This window comes from Euprymna scolopes, chromosome 1, assembly GCF_053919585.1.
Source record: "Euprymna scolopes isolate OS-2025 chromosome 1, ASM5391958v1, whole genome shotgun sequence".
NCBI classification, from domain to species: domain Eukaryota; kingdom Metazoa; phylum Mollusca; class Cephalopoda; order Sepiida; family Sepiolidae; genus Euprymna; species Euprymna scolopes.
The window spans coordinates 2,574,518-2,589,517 of NC_136482.1; the positions used below are offsets into that span (position 1 = coordinate 2,574,518).

The window sequence follows — 15,000 nt, forward strand, 5'->3', positions numbered from 1 at the left end:
TATATATATATATATGTATATATATATAGATATAGATATAGATATAGATAGATAGATAGATAAGTATATAAAATAAAAGTGTATAACTATATTAAATAAAATACATACAGCTATGCTCATATAAAACATACGAACTCATATATATATATATATATGGACTTCCCCGCCACACACACACACACACACACACACACATATATATATGTATATGAGAATCACAAAGAGTCCACTGTCACGAGTTCTTTTTTTAATCTCGTAGGATTTTTCTGATAACGTCTAGCCCGTTATCGCGACTTTGAATATTTCAACTATTTGGCCCTGTCATGGATGCAAGTTAGGAATATATATAAATATATATATATATATATATATATATATATATATATATATATATATATATATATATATATATATATATATATATAAAGTTAGGTACGTATGTAATCTTATATAATTTTATATACATATATTAGGTACGTATGTATGTTTATATAATTTTAGATACATGATTCACACCTGAATTAATTAACCAAACATACGAGTTTAAAAACGTAGCTGTCAACTATCATGGCTCTACATCTGGGCTATATTTAGTTTAATAAAAATTCAATCAAAAGAGGCCAAGAGTTGATTTAGGCAATAATTAATAACCATTTCCTCAAATTTCGTTTCTTGGAATTCTTTCAAGTGTTTTTAGAGACCATAAAAATGAACACAAGCTTGCATTTTTTTAAATTTCACTATTTCGTTTCTTTTTGCATCGAATTTCATTCATGCTCATTAGGCATCCATTAAACAATGTTTCGTCCGATGTAACTTCCGACCTTCTTTAGGTGCGCCAAGAATATGGTATGGATGGAATTTCTAACAATAGGGATTAGAAGCATTATATATATATATATATATATATATATATATATATATATATATATATATATATTCCAATAATAAGAGAGTGTGTGTGTGTGTGTGTGAGAGAGAGAGAGACGTTAGGAAGAGCTGTATAATACTGAAGCGTTGGATGGTGTTAGAAAAAAAAACTGGAATATTTCTATAGTTTAGATGGAGACTTTGGCCTTCGGGTCAGGATCAAAGTGTAGTATCTGTTCCGGCAGATACTGCACTTAAGATAATTTGTACCAGTCAATGGAGGGGAAACCCTCTATACTGGGACAATTATTATTTTTGGTAACCAGAGTGACCCCTTTTAGGGGAGCTGGTTTTTACCTCACATTAAAAACGGCCTTGTGCCTAATTTGCTCAGTGGGGGAGCAAATAAACACCATCTGTTCTTCAGATGCTGCACTTTCATTTCTTGTTCTCTTTCGGTGGAGGAGCAGTCCTTCACAACTGAGACATTTTATTTTTTTATTTTTGTGCCTTTTCTCCACGTTAAAAAACGACCCTGGTGTCTAACTCTGTCCCGTGGGGGAGGCATTGTAGATAGCTACAATAACCTAAGTTAATAGTTTGAGGTAAATGTTCAGGATGAAGATTTATAAAGGTGGGGGATAAAGAATAGAAATACCAAAGAAGAAGAAATGAATGCGAGAAAAAGGAAAAGAAAGGATGGAAGAATACAAAAGTAGGGAATGAAGGGGGGGGGGCGGGGAAAGAATTCAGAATAAAGTAAAGACTAAATAACATGGAGAAAATTGTGGAGGACAACAAAAACAACAAAAAAAAACGGCAGAAATTACAACATAATGATTAATCCATCAAACAAGAAAAGAAAAAAAGGAAGAAAGAAAGAAAAAATAGAAAGAATGAATAAAATGACGAATGAACATAAAAAAGAAAAACAAACAAACAAAAAAAAACAATAAAGGTTGTTTTTTACGGTATAATATTCTTCGTGTTATTTAATACCAAAATCATTTTTAAAAAAAAGAAAAAAGAAAGAAAAGTTTATATATATATATATATATATATATATATATATATATATATATATATATATATATATATATAGATATATAGATATATAGATACTCTGATGAGTCATGGACGACGAAACACGTGTCAATGGATAATTTTATTTCAAAAATAATGTATGTGCCGCTCCGCTCCCCATTTAAGGTGGTGCCAGATTGGTCGGGGGAAAATTGTTCCCAACTAGCATTTAGGTAAAAGTGCAATTTCGTATGAATAATTTAATTCATTCAGAAAGTATCGCTAACAAAAACAAATAAAAACATCTCTCTCTCTCTCCCTCTCTCTCTCTCTCTCTCTCTCTCTCTCTCTCTCTCTCTATATATATATATATATATATATATATATATATATATATATATATTCCATTCGACTACCGGCGAACGGCAGCTTTCATTGAGTTCTCAGTATTTTTTTGCTAGCGGTAGTCGAATGGAAAATAGTAAGTCAAGCAAACAATTGAAGGTGCGTGTATATATATATATATATATATATATATATATATATATATATATATATATATATATATATATGTATATATATATATATATAGATATACGTTTTTTACATCTTCAAATATGTATTATGGTATTTGGTTGGTTGTAGAGAAACATTTTGTTTTTGTTTTTGACATTGCAGAACATGATTGTGTTTTACAAAGAAAAAAAATAACAATAAGATCAATGTTTGGGGCATTTTAGATCATCAAACAGCCTGATTTGATCACTGGCAGGAAAGGTAAACAACAGCAACAACAACAACAATAACAACAACAATAAGTAAATAAATAAAAATAATAATAAGGAGAGAACCTATAATCGAAATAAACTAGAATGAAAAAAACAAACAAACTTAATGAAGAAAACAAAAAACAAAAAACAAAAAAACAACTGGAATAAATTGAGTATCCATTCATCGATTCATTTGTTTTCTTTTAATAGAAGAAATAAAAAATAAGAACACAATAATAATGGATAAAATTAATGTGTATTAAAGAATAAAATCGGATATCACAAATGAGAACTGTATTTCGAATACCCCCCCACCCCCAAATGCTGCTTAACTCCCTACTGTCCTCTGTTGCAGACTATTCAAAATAGTAGCCCTTCAGGCTAAGATCACAGTGTAGTGTCTGTCTGATGTTACACTTAAGTTAATTTGGGTATGCTACGTTTGGGATAAAATATAAATGAAAAATTAAAGAGAATAAATAAAAAATAACAAAATAAAAGAAAGTAAAAAAAAAGAATGAACAAAATACAAAAAGTTAACGAAAATAATTAAATACAGAAAAAAAGGAGGAAAGATTTAAAGGAACGCCGAAAGAGAGTTTGAAAAAGAAAGAGAACGAGAAGAGAAAGAGAAAAGTTATATATATATATATATATATATATATATATATATATATATATATATATGTATATATATATATATATATATATATAAATTATAACACGGAAATTACATAATTGTTTACCACATTGAGCTCTCATACCCGGATTTCCTCTGGATTTATTCCATTATAACACTATATATATATATATATATATATATATATATATATATATATATATATATATATATATATATATATATATAGATTGATAGATAAATAAATATGGTAGTTTCCTTCTATCGACAGATTATAGATACCTACTGTAAAGGTGCCTACGCGAGGAATTTTTTTGGAAAGAGTTGCGCAATCTCTAAACACACCTCTCCTGAGTTGGCGTTGTTAAATACCAGTGGCAAGTGGAGGTTCAAGACGACTAGAAGTAATGCCGAGAAAAGCGGAGAGCACATACAGCGCCTAATATTCCCAAATGGTCACCCATCTGGTACTAGCCAGCCTCAACGTTGCTTAACTTTGGTGATTTGACGAGAATATATATATATATATATATATATATATATATATATATATCGAGAGAGAGAGAGAGAGAGAGAGAGAGAGAGAGAGAGAGAGAGAGAAGGAAAGTTTCGTCTTGAGAGAAGAACAGTGTCAGATAATATGAATGGATCTGACCCGTTTAACGTGATAGAAAGAAAAAGAAAGAAAGCACATGTTAATTTACCAAAATGCCTGAGCAGTTCCGTCGGCATTCCTCAGTAGAGGTGCCTCAGTTAATAAAATGCAGTTGATAAGGGAAAGAAAGGCTAGAAAGCTAGAGAGAAGAAAAAGGAGCGCATGTGTGTGTGTAAAAGAGAGAGAGAGAGAGAGAGAGAGAGAAAGAGAGAAGTGGGGAGTTAATCGACCTTACCCGGTTGATGCGATTTAGGCTTCTGTGGTAAAAACTATTCCGAGTCGCGCACCTAGGGAAATCCGTACGTTGGTTAACGGAGCGCTAAAATATCTACAAAAAAACACATGGAGCAGTTACGTTGTTGCGTTGTTGTCAGCGAAAGGCAACCTGTTTCGCGACTCGCCGAATGATAATCTACGAGCGCCTCTGATCACGAAAGGGAGGAGAATACCACAACCACCACCGACACCGCTACCACGACGACCACCACCAGAAACCACTGTAACAACCACCGGCTAACGCTACCGCCACAAACACCCCCACCACCGTCGTTTTTCCTCATGGTGAGGGTGATGGTGAAGGAGGCGTGCGTGGGTTTTTTTTGTGGATCGGGTGCGAACGGGCGTCGCACAGCTGACACACTTTCCTGTACTGTAGAACCACAGCTATAATGCAAGAAATCAGTGGCGGAACGTCGTTTTTCCCCTTTTTCGTTCTCCCTTCTGCAGGAGGCGAGTCTCTCCCCAGCCCCCTTAAAAACACGGATCACACGAGCGCACCTGAACTCGAGAATGGGTTAAAATTACCTGGGTGGACCTTCCCACTGCAGGCAGCGAGGAAAGACACGTTATTTACCTCCTCTGAAAGGAAGATTAGACATAAGGTCAAGCGGGGGTTGAGAAGCATTAGCACAAGAATCAGACCACTTATCTAAAAAAAAAAAAAAAAATGAATGAATGAGCGGCCTCGTCAGCATTCCCCAGTAGGGTGCCCAGTTGATTATCAGTAATAATGAAAAATCTCATAGCGAAAGTAAAGCCTAGGAAGGCTGACCTCCTAGGGATGCGGCAAGGTAAGGCACTCTATTTACCTCATATCCAGGGGAGGTTGATACAAGGTCATGTGTGAGTTTTAAAAGCGAGCGCACAAGAATAAACGAATGCTGGTTTACAAAAAATGCCTTGGCAGCCTCGTCGAAACACCTTCTCATAGCCAAGTTGGGAGACTTGGCCTCCTATGACTGAACAGAACCATACATTAGCGCGAAAGCAACAAACTCACTATAAACCTGATTTATATTATCAGTTTTTAGTGAGGAGTAAAGTGGCCCCCCCAAAAGGACAAATACAGATAGTTGAAAAAAAAAACCGTGATCAGAACCATTTTCTCGTATGTATTCCCCAGAAACCTACAATGAACGATGCATGGAGTATTCTTGGCAGATATGCACCTACCACTAGTCTCTCCCTCTTAAGCAGGGCTCAAAAAAGAGTTTAGTGCCGGGTAAGTTTCAATCTCCGTCCCATTGACGCAATCTTGCATCTCTTTGCCTGTTTAACAAGTATTTTAATGGAAGGTGCTCCGACGAACTCACAGCACTTGTGCTCTCTCAACGTAAATATCCTCAACTGACCCTTTAACAGGGTGGGAACCGCCAAAATCTCGCGGAAACTATTGGAGGCATGAGAAAAGAAAATCATCATAACCTACGTTAATTTTTTAAGATCTATCTATCAGGCTAAAATCGGCTGATGCTGCATTGCTGCACTTCACTTGAGTTAATTGGTCCTTGGTCAATGTAGGGGAAACCCTTCATACTGAGACAATTACTATTTATTTGGATACTGCCAGAGTGCCCCATTTTTTTGGGGGGGGGGGAGCTGGTTCCCCCCACATTAAAAATGACCTTGTGTCTAATTTGCTTTCGTGGGGAAGCAAATAAATAAAACAATAGCCAAGCACAAAATGTGACAACTGAAATATTAATAAGAATAAGAAAGTGGATGATGCTGATGATGATGATGATGACGACGACGACGACGACGACGACGACAGAGGATGATGATGATAGAGGATGATAGAGGAGACTGATCACAAGGAAACAAAATGAACACATTTCAATATCGATTTTGCTCTGAGAACATGTTCCTGTTTACTTAATTCCACACGAGGTCATAGACAAAAAGCCGGTTTTTTAATATGTGAAAAACTCCAGACTATAAAAAGAAATACTTCTCCTCAATCTAGAAGGATTTCTTCTTCATTGATCAAGTACAGAAATGTCCGAACAGATACTACACTTTGAAATATTTATTTGCCCAAAACATAATAAAAATACCAAAAATAAAAAGTGTAGGGATAATGGGTGTCGTTGGTCCTAGCTAAAGCTAAACTTAATAAAACACACACAGAAAAAAATGACCGTTTAATCAAATTCGATGTATGAACATAATACTAACAGTTAGACATGGGGAAGGGAAGAAAGCAGGAAATGAAAAGAAAAACGAAGGTAAAAATGCAAGATAAGATAAGGGAATTATTTGAACTTGTTTAAATAACACACGTACATCCACGTGATTCCTAGGAGTAGGAAGTCATGGACGAGAACGCTCTACCGCGACAAAAAAAAAAAAAATAATAAATAAATAAAATAAAATAAAAAATCGACCAAACACATTTTTAAAAGCCTTGTTCGCTCTAGGGATGCTTTTGTCGGCTGTCTGTAGCAGAACCACACCTCTCATGAACAACAACAACAACAACAAAATCAATTAAGAGTGTAAACAAAGCTGATATAAACAGAGACACACTGATATTTTATTTTGAAGATTTCCTTCTCGGCAAACGTTAAGGGTCGCGGCCAGAGCAGAACGCGACCAAAACATTTGTATATACATATATCAACATTTCGGGTTATTTCATGGCGAGTCATTTTAGTAAATATTTTTATGCTTCAAGTTCTTTATATCTTCAAATATTTATTCATGGTGTTTGGTTTGGTTGTTTTATTTTACCGAATATTAACATTTTAGGGGGTTATTTAACATCGAATCAGGTCATTTGGGTAAACATTTTTATATATCAAGTTCTTTATAAACTACTAGCAGACCGCCCGGCGTTGCCCGGTCTTAAAATATTATATTTTAATTAATACAGAGTTTTTATTTATTATAAACAGAAATACCGTAGGTATTAAACGTAATGTTTAATTCCTTAAAAAAATGAAATGAAGTAAAAAAAAACAAACAAAAAAAGAAAACAAAAACGGAAAGAAACTGAGATATGTGCATGCAAGTATTATGTTTTTTTCTAAAGAGTTCATGTCTTGAAAGTAAAAAATAAAAAATACGCAATCTGAGATCGAAACCAAAACTTAAAGACAGTGAATCAAGTACGATAACCATTAGGCCAGCTTGTTTTCAAACCTACTTATGCTTAACATAAGTAATAAGCCATGTGAACGATTCGCACATGCGCATTCGTGAAAAAGTTTACAAACAGATAAAAATCCGATGACCTCCAGGTACCAACTTTTCAATGTTGACACATGTCTGAATACCTTATATACCAAATTTCAAATCTGTAGATCAAAAATTCGTTGAGTATAAAGGTTGAAAAGTGTCCTCACACACGCACACACACACACTCATTTTTATATAAATCGGGATTTAACGTCGAATCCGTTCATTTATTTATAATTTTAGTTTAATTGTTTTGTTATGCGGTATATCAACACTTTTCAGGTTATTTAATATCGAATCAAGTTATTCTGGTAAATGTTTCTATTTATGAAGTGCTCTATATATTCAAATATTTAATCACAGTGTTTGGTTTGATTGATTTGTAAAGGAAAATTGTTTTTTTTTTTTTTGCTTTGTAGAACATAATCAGCATTTTTGTCTGAGCAAGTGCTCAGAACAAATAAAGTGAAGTATCACATGGATAAAACTGTTGAATGTCTCATATGTCGACTGTGTGTGCAGAAATGTGAGAATATACAACCCCTCGCCAGTAGTTGTGAAAATTTAGCTCAAAAGGAGAACAAGAGGCGGCATGACAATATTGCTAGGAAATGTCCATTCGGATAGATGCAAGAAAAGAGGATTGGAATACAGTGAAAAATAGTAAAAGCACATTCTAGGAGTGGTAATGAAAAGTGATAATGTGAACTCATCTATATATTAATACGGTAGCGTGTGTGTCATTTTCTGTGTTACGATTACATCCGGGTCGTTTAATTGTTATGTACTTCCATTTCTTGTAATAAATAATTTTATCAAGAATTCTTCATATGTTATGGTGTCGGTTTCGATTATAGCCGAAGGAACTAAAGATATATATATATATATATATATATATATATATATATATATATATATATATATATATATATATATATATATATAAGTTTGGGATTCAAGCTGATGAACCCAAGCCATATAGATATATTTTTCATTTTTGAAATCGCACTTTTATAATATATAAAAAGCGACAGACCATTAACTCTGTAATAATAATGAAATCTGCAAGAATTAAAATATCATATTGAAGCGTATTTTACGACCTTGCTACGCCGGGTGTCCCTGGTAGCTTTGATATATAATTTTGCAGTTTTAACAAAGTAGCTACAATAATAGCAGAGCGCTTCCATTTACACTGAATATCTACAGAATGCCAACATCAGTCCCCTGCAAGTGAACATGTTTAGTCTTCTCCAAAAATAAATAAATAAAAATAAAAAAACGGAACACAAGACAATAATCATTGATATAGCAATGTCAGCTGATGTGAATGTGGAGGACAAAAGAAAAGAAGATTGAAAAGTACAAAGACTTGAAAATGGAGATAAAGTATTGGGGGATTGAAGACTAGGAGTCTTACAAACGGATTTGACAAGTGGGTTCAGAAAATTGGGATTCATTGCAATGTTGGAGTGCTTCAGGAGACTGCCTTGTTGGAAGCCTCCAGAATCTTGCAGAAAGTGCCAGAACACTGAGAAAAGAAGATGCTCATAGCACCTAGCCATTTGTTATGATCCGCCTATCAGCATAAAATCGATAATAACAACAGACAGACACAAAAATGTTATAACAGAAATACTACTACTACTACTACTACTACTACTACTACTAATAATAATAATAATAATAATTACACACACACATACACACACACACACACACACACACACACATATATATATAATGACGTTGGAAAGAAAATAATATCGTTTTTGTCTAATACAGTTATTTCATCTTAAACATTCACATTACGACAATTTTTTTCTTTAAAATGAGTTCCTCACTTTCTATAACTATACATGTGAAACAATCAACTAGCTTCGTGGTGCCTTATTCAAAATATTTATTTGTTTTTACAGAGAAAAGCAATTTTTTTACAAGGAAATCACCACTTATCAAGGCCCGGAGGCCACTCGGGGATAAAGGTTATTGCCTGTACAGTAATCAATGGGGTAATATCGTAGTAATCTTTATTAATTAAGATCTGATAAAGTGTCTTACTTAAGGGGGTGGTTCATCAGGAATTTGTTTATGTTGGACTTGAAGACATCCAAGTTGTAGTCAGTTGGGAAACAGGCAGACGGAACAGAGTTCCACAGGCGTGCACTTCTAAGAAAGAAGCTTTGTTCATGGAATCTACGTTTGGATTTAAAGAGTGGGGAAAATTACTGAGAGTGGTTTCAGCTAGATGGGTGTTTATCATGAAAGATTGGCGAGGGGGGGACGAGAGATTGGAGCTCAGACGAGCACTTCCCATGGAAATAACGATAAAACAAAGACAGGCTTACAACGTTCTTTCTGTAGGAGAGAAGTTGCAGGGAAGATAAAAGGGTATCTCCCACTAGACTACGAAGTCTATTTTGTACTCTGTCAAGGCAGGACAGGCTGTTTTTAGCAGCTCCTGCCCAGATATGGCAGCAGTACTCCATCTTTGGACGTACTTGGATTTTATAGAGATAGAGAATTGCATCAGTAGTGAGATATCTACAGGAGCGGTAGAAGGATCCTACCATTTTTCCAGTGACCTTGGCAACAGACTTGATGTACGTGTTCCATTTAAGATCAAGAGTAAAGGTCAATCCCAGAAGCTTGCCAAAACATGGAGCCTCCCCAAGACGACAGCCATTCATTCAGATCATTTTTATAGTTGGTCGTGATTTTAATAATTTTTATCGCTTAAGTGATGCTGTAAAGATTAAGTTTTGGTCTAACCTTAGTCTTAAGAAATCCTTTTTAATGTTCAGATTAACATATTTCACTAGAAAGCAAAGATATGCAGACAGTCGGTCCAGTCGTGGAGGAACTAATGTTGAAGTTTAGACATTTTTCCTAACTCATGAAGGGATGAAAGGATTGTGATTTGGATTCCATTGAATTGTTGAGCTAATTCTATGCTGTTTAACTTTAGATTGGCGTCAACTGCGTCTTTAATAGCGTCTTCATCAATCAAGTCGCCGATTTGACATGTTAAAGTCTCCAGAATAAAACTTTGCAAACAACCGTTGATATTTTCAATCATTCAGAATATTCATCCCATATACAGTCCCAATATTTCTTGTAGCTTCGGTAACTGGCTTTCCTTTATTGAATTCATATAGCATGCAATATTTCAGATGCTCCTAATTAATATCAATTTTTGACAGCTGAAACAGTTAAACTTAATTTTTCCCACTAATTAACATAGCTGCAAGGCTAAGCAAGATATTAGGACACCATTTCGGCAAGAGTCTAGAACTGTGCACATTTTAGGAGGCAGCAAAATGATGAAGTAAAAAAAAAAAACATTACTTTCTTTCCAACTTGATAAAATTTCATGTATCCACATGAAATTTTATCAGGCGAAATATTTTATATATTTACAGTATTTACCAAAACAGTGATCAGTACGTGAGTAAATTTACGTAATAAGTTATAAAGGTAGATATAGCAAGTACGCTGCATGGTATTATATATACTTTCTATTTGTTTTTACATAAGCAGTAAATATAAACGAATAGAAAGCATACCTTGCCCTACTTCGGTATTGAGCTCTCCTGTATTAACCTTGTATTAACCTTGTTAAACTTCGTTGGTTACTTTATCGCTGAAAAATATTAACCTCAGATTATACAAACACCCCCCACACACACGCACACACACACACGCATATATATATATATATATATATATATATATATATATATATATGAAGAAATATATTTTACTTATTATATATCAATCCTCATATAAGAAGCTCAATGTGATTACAGAGCAATATATAGAATAAATGACAAAAATTTATATTCCAAAATTCATGATGTTGACAATCTTATAGTTTATTCCTTTAAATCAGTTGATTTATACAATTCTTGACATAATCTGTTTCGTAGCGCAAAATCAATCACTTAATTATTATATCAATCAGTGAATCTATTATGTCGTTAACTCATCAGAAGAAATAACAAGAATCAATCCGTCAAAAGGAATTAAAACATGACATTTGACATCCTGAAAATACGACAATTGCTGCAGTTACCTTAATATTTTTCAGTTACGCCATATTTGTTTGATTAAATTTCAATATTGCGTAATGGATATGTATGTATATATATATATATATATATATATATATATATATATATATATATATATATAGGCACCCACATACAGTAGTGTTTCGCTGTTTCACAGTTCATCAGTGCGACTAGACAGGCAACTGCCTCAAGCCAGAGTCGAAACCCGACCGCCAAAATGACAGTCAAGGCTTCTCACAATTGCGCTATACGGCTACTGCTGTGTGGGTAATGAATTAACGTTATTTTGATATCGTTCAAGTGAGTCCGCTCGATTTGTTTACACAAAGAGTGTCGCTTAATACGCTAATGGCAGTTTGTATATCACTGTATATATACCGGACACATATGTAAAATACAATTCCAATATATTCAAAAGAAAAATATTTATGTATACCTATTTTCCTTTCAATTTATATGGATTGTATGTCACATATGTATCCGGTATTTTCCTAACTGATTATATGACGTAAACAGAAGCGGCCAACTTTTAACCCATTTTAATGATTAGCGTAACATGTTATTAATTAACCTTCTTTTCGCCATAAAAAACACACACACATTTGAATATTATTCTCATAATGTTTCTCACAATGTATTTGCCGACTTTTTTCTGGAACGTCTTGTCGAAATAGAGAATTTGTACGAAATTTAGAACCGAACATTTTACTTAATCGATGTTGGATACCGATTCAATCCTCAGTAGGGCGATAAAAGCAATATAATTACAGATTAATTAAAACTATTTACTAGACCATCACAGACAGAACGATAACAATCTACCTCCGTATGTTAAATAAAGGGGTTTGATTGAAATTCCATGTAGACTTCCCTAGTTCAACATAAAGTTTCCCGAATTCTACAACATCACCTTTTGTAGATTCTATCAGACGGACTTTATGAGATCCGAACTGACAACAGTAGTTTGAGTAAACTAATTAATACAAATTAGCATTAAACTAATTAATACAAATTAACATTAAACTAATTAATACAGATTAACATTAAACTAATTAATACAAATTAGAATTAAACTAATTAATACAAATTAACATTAAACTAATTAATACAGATTAACATTAAACTAATTAATACTAATTAGAATTAAACTAATTAATACAAATTAATATTAAACTAATTTATACAAATTAACATTAAACTAATTAATAAAAATTAGAATTAAACTAATTAATACAAATTAGCATTAAACTAATTAATACAAATTAGTATTAAACTAATTAATACAAATTAATATTAAATTAATTAATACAAATGAACATTTCCATCTAAAAATTCCGAAAATATATTTTTACATGATGCTAACGATTAGATATTCCAAATTCCTACAAATTCGATGTGGGTAGATCTTTAAATTGTCTTCTTTTTTTTGTACCAACTGTTGTGGCTGCGTTATGTTATGTAGACGTGAAAGAAAGAACTGCTGCAAAAAATAACAACTTACATTCGGGAACTCGAATCAATAAGCTGGGGTTGGCTAAATGTATGTCTATGACAGCCAACGTAAGATAATCTGAGAAATCAGCTAAGATCAGCTGAACAACATAGAAGAGACAGTGTACAGGATATACGACCAAGGATTTTATACATAGTCTCACACATTCTTACCTGACATCAGGAGTTCAGTACCTTCAGGCGTAGTAGGATGAGCCAACCATTTTCCATTTAACAATAGATTTGATGCAAGTTTTCCTTTTCAAGTCATAAGTGAAAGTAATTCTACGTGTGACAATGTTTATCAGGCCGAAGAGAGCATAAACTAAATTACTCCGCTTGTAAAAACGATAAACATTATTTTTCTTGCTTTGTAATTTTCCTGTCTCGAATAAGATATAGAAATTCAAGAAATTTTGCTTAAGTGATGTTTAATAACTATGGGTCTTTATACAGATCAAAAATAATTATTTTTAAATTAAAGGTTATATCTATAGTATGTCCTCAACAAGCCGTTAAATTAGGCCAAAGAGACAGGAATTTGAGAAATATTTATTAATTAATGTAAAAAACGAAATTTCGCAAAAATCTTTATTTGGTCATTCTGCCATGATATGGTAGCAACGTGGGGACGCTGCCGTTATATTTAAATGCATTATTCAAATAATAAGTGTTTCTCCCTAGTACGTAAGTCTGCAATAATCACCCCATTTGACGAGACGCATCCTCCTTCAAAAACTTTTACAACTACCGTTTTCAAAAATTGCGCTAACCAGCAAAATTAGATTTTTATCGATATTCCTTTTGCTAACGTCTGTTTTTCTCTGAGGAGAAGAGCCTATCTTTGAAACTCCATGGAATAATGGATTTTTGTCACTTTTTCTCGTATTCCTTGTTTTGAATGAAATATTGTGAATTTAATTCTACAATACCGTTACGTCTATTACTGATACACACACACAGACACACACACACATGTATATATATATATATATATATATATTACTGTAATTTCACCACAAACAAGGCACAGTATCACATGAAATAAGGGACTACTATTTGGGACCAATTCGATAGAGATACTATGCAGGGAGTTGAGCAGCAAGATGGCTGTTCACATTATACTTAAACTTCTGCAGGACAGTACAGCCAACGAGCATGGACCAGGGAAGGAATTCCAAGGTTCTAAAGATGAAACTAATGTAGAGGCGGGACTTTGCAACCAGTCACATACTCAAGAATATTTACGTCGAGGGGCACAAGCGTTCTGAGTTCATCGGAGCACATCCCATTAAAATACTTGCAAAACAGACACGGGGACGCAATATTTCGGTGAATTGACAGGATGTAGAGTTTGGTTGATAGCGCGGGACCTATTAGGTTGGTCACTCTTTTTTAACTCTGTCTGAGAGCGAGAGTCTAGTGGTCCATGGATTAGTCCAGATTTGGCAGAAATATTCAATGCATGCGTGAATGTAGAGATATAAGATATTTTCAGGTGTAAGAAACGTTTAAGCGCGCGCACACACACACGCATTTGTTAAGTGATGCTTAGTTTAATTTTGTAGGTTACGTGATACTTCGATATAATCGTTTTTTATGGCAATATACAATCATATCGATTGTTTTTTTTATATTTTTATAAAATGAACTAATTACATTATCAATATTATTGTTTTTTATATTTTCATAAAATGAACTAATTATATTATCAATATTATTGTTTTCTTATAGTTTTATATAATGAAGTAATAACATTATCAATGTTAATGCTTTTTCATATTTTTATATAATGCACTAAGTACATTATCAATATTATTGCTTTTCATATTTTTATATGATGAAATAATTACATTTTCAATATTACTGTTTTTAATATTTTTATATCATGAACTAATTGCATACACTGATGCCAAACACAGGATAATAATTCGGAGGATGGCGTCATGAAGAACAACCACTAATTTTTTCTCACAAAAAGTAGCAGTTAATGTCTGGTATAATTATATCATTACCATA

General features: G+C 33.3%; 1 protein-coding gene across 6 annotated transcripts in view; it reads right to left on the reverse strand.

Annotated features, from left to right (window-relative positions):
* The window catches only part of LOC145245887 (globin-like), a 420,901-nt gene that overhangs the window by 385,454 nt on the left and 20,447 nt on the right, over positions 1-15,000 (reverse strand). For 2 of the 6 annotated variants that reach the window (XM_080111702.1, XM_080110300.1), the window contains exon 1: positions 4,194-4,454. The exons of 3 other annotated variants lie outside the window; for them this stretch is intronic. The gene's annotated coding sequence lies outside the window, so the exon portion shown is untranslated. Of the gene's footprint in view, positions 1-4,193; positions 4,470-15,000 lie in introns of those variants that run through there. One more of the 6 variants, XM_080109001.1, reaches the window with a different exon arrangement.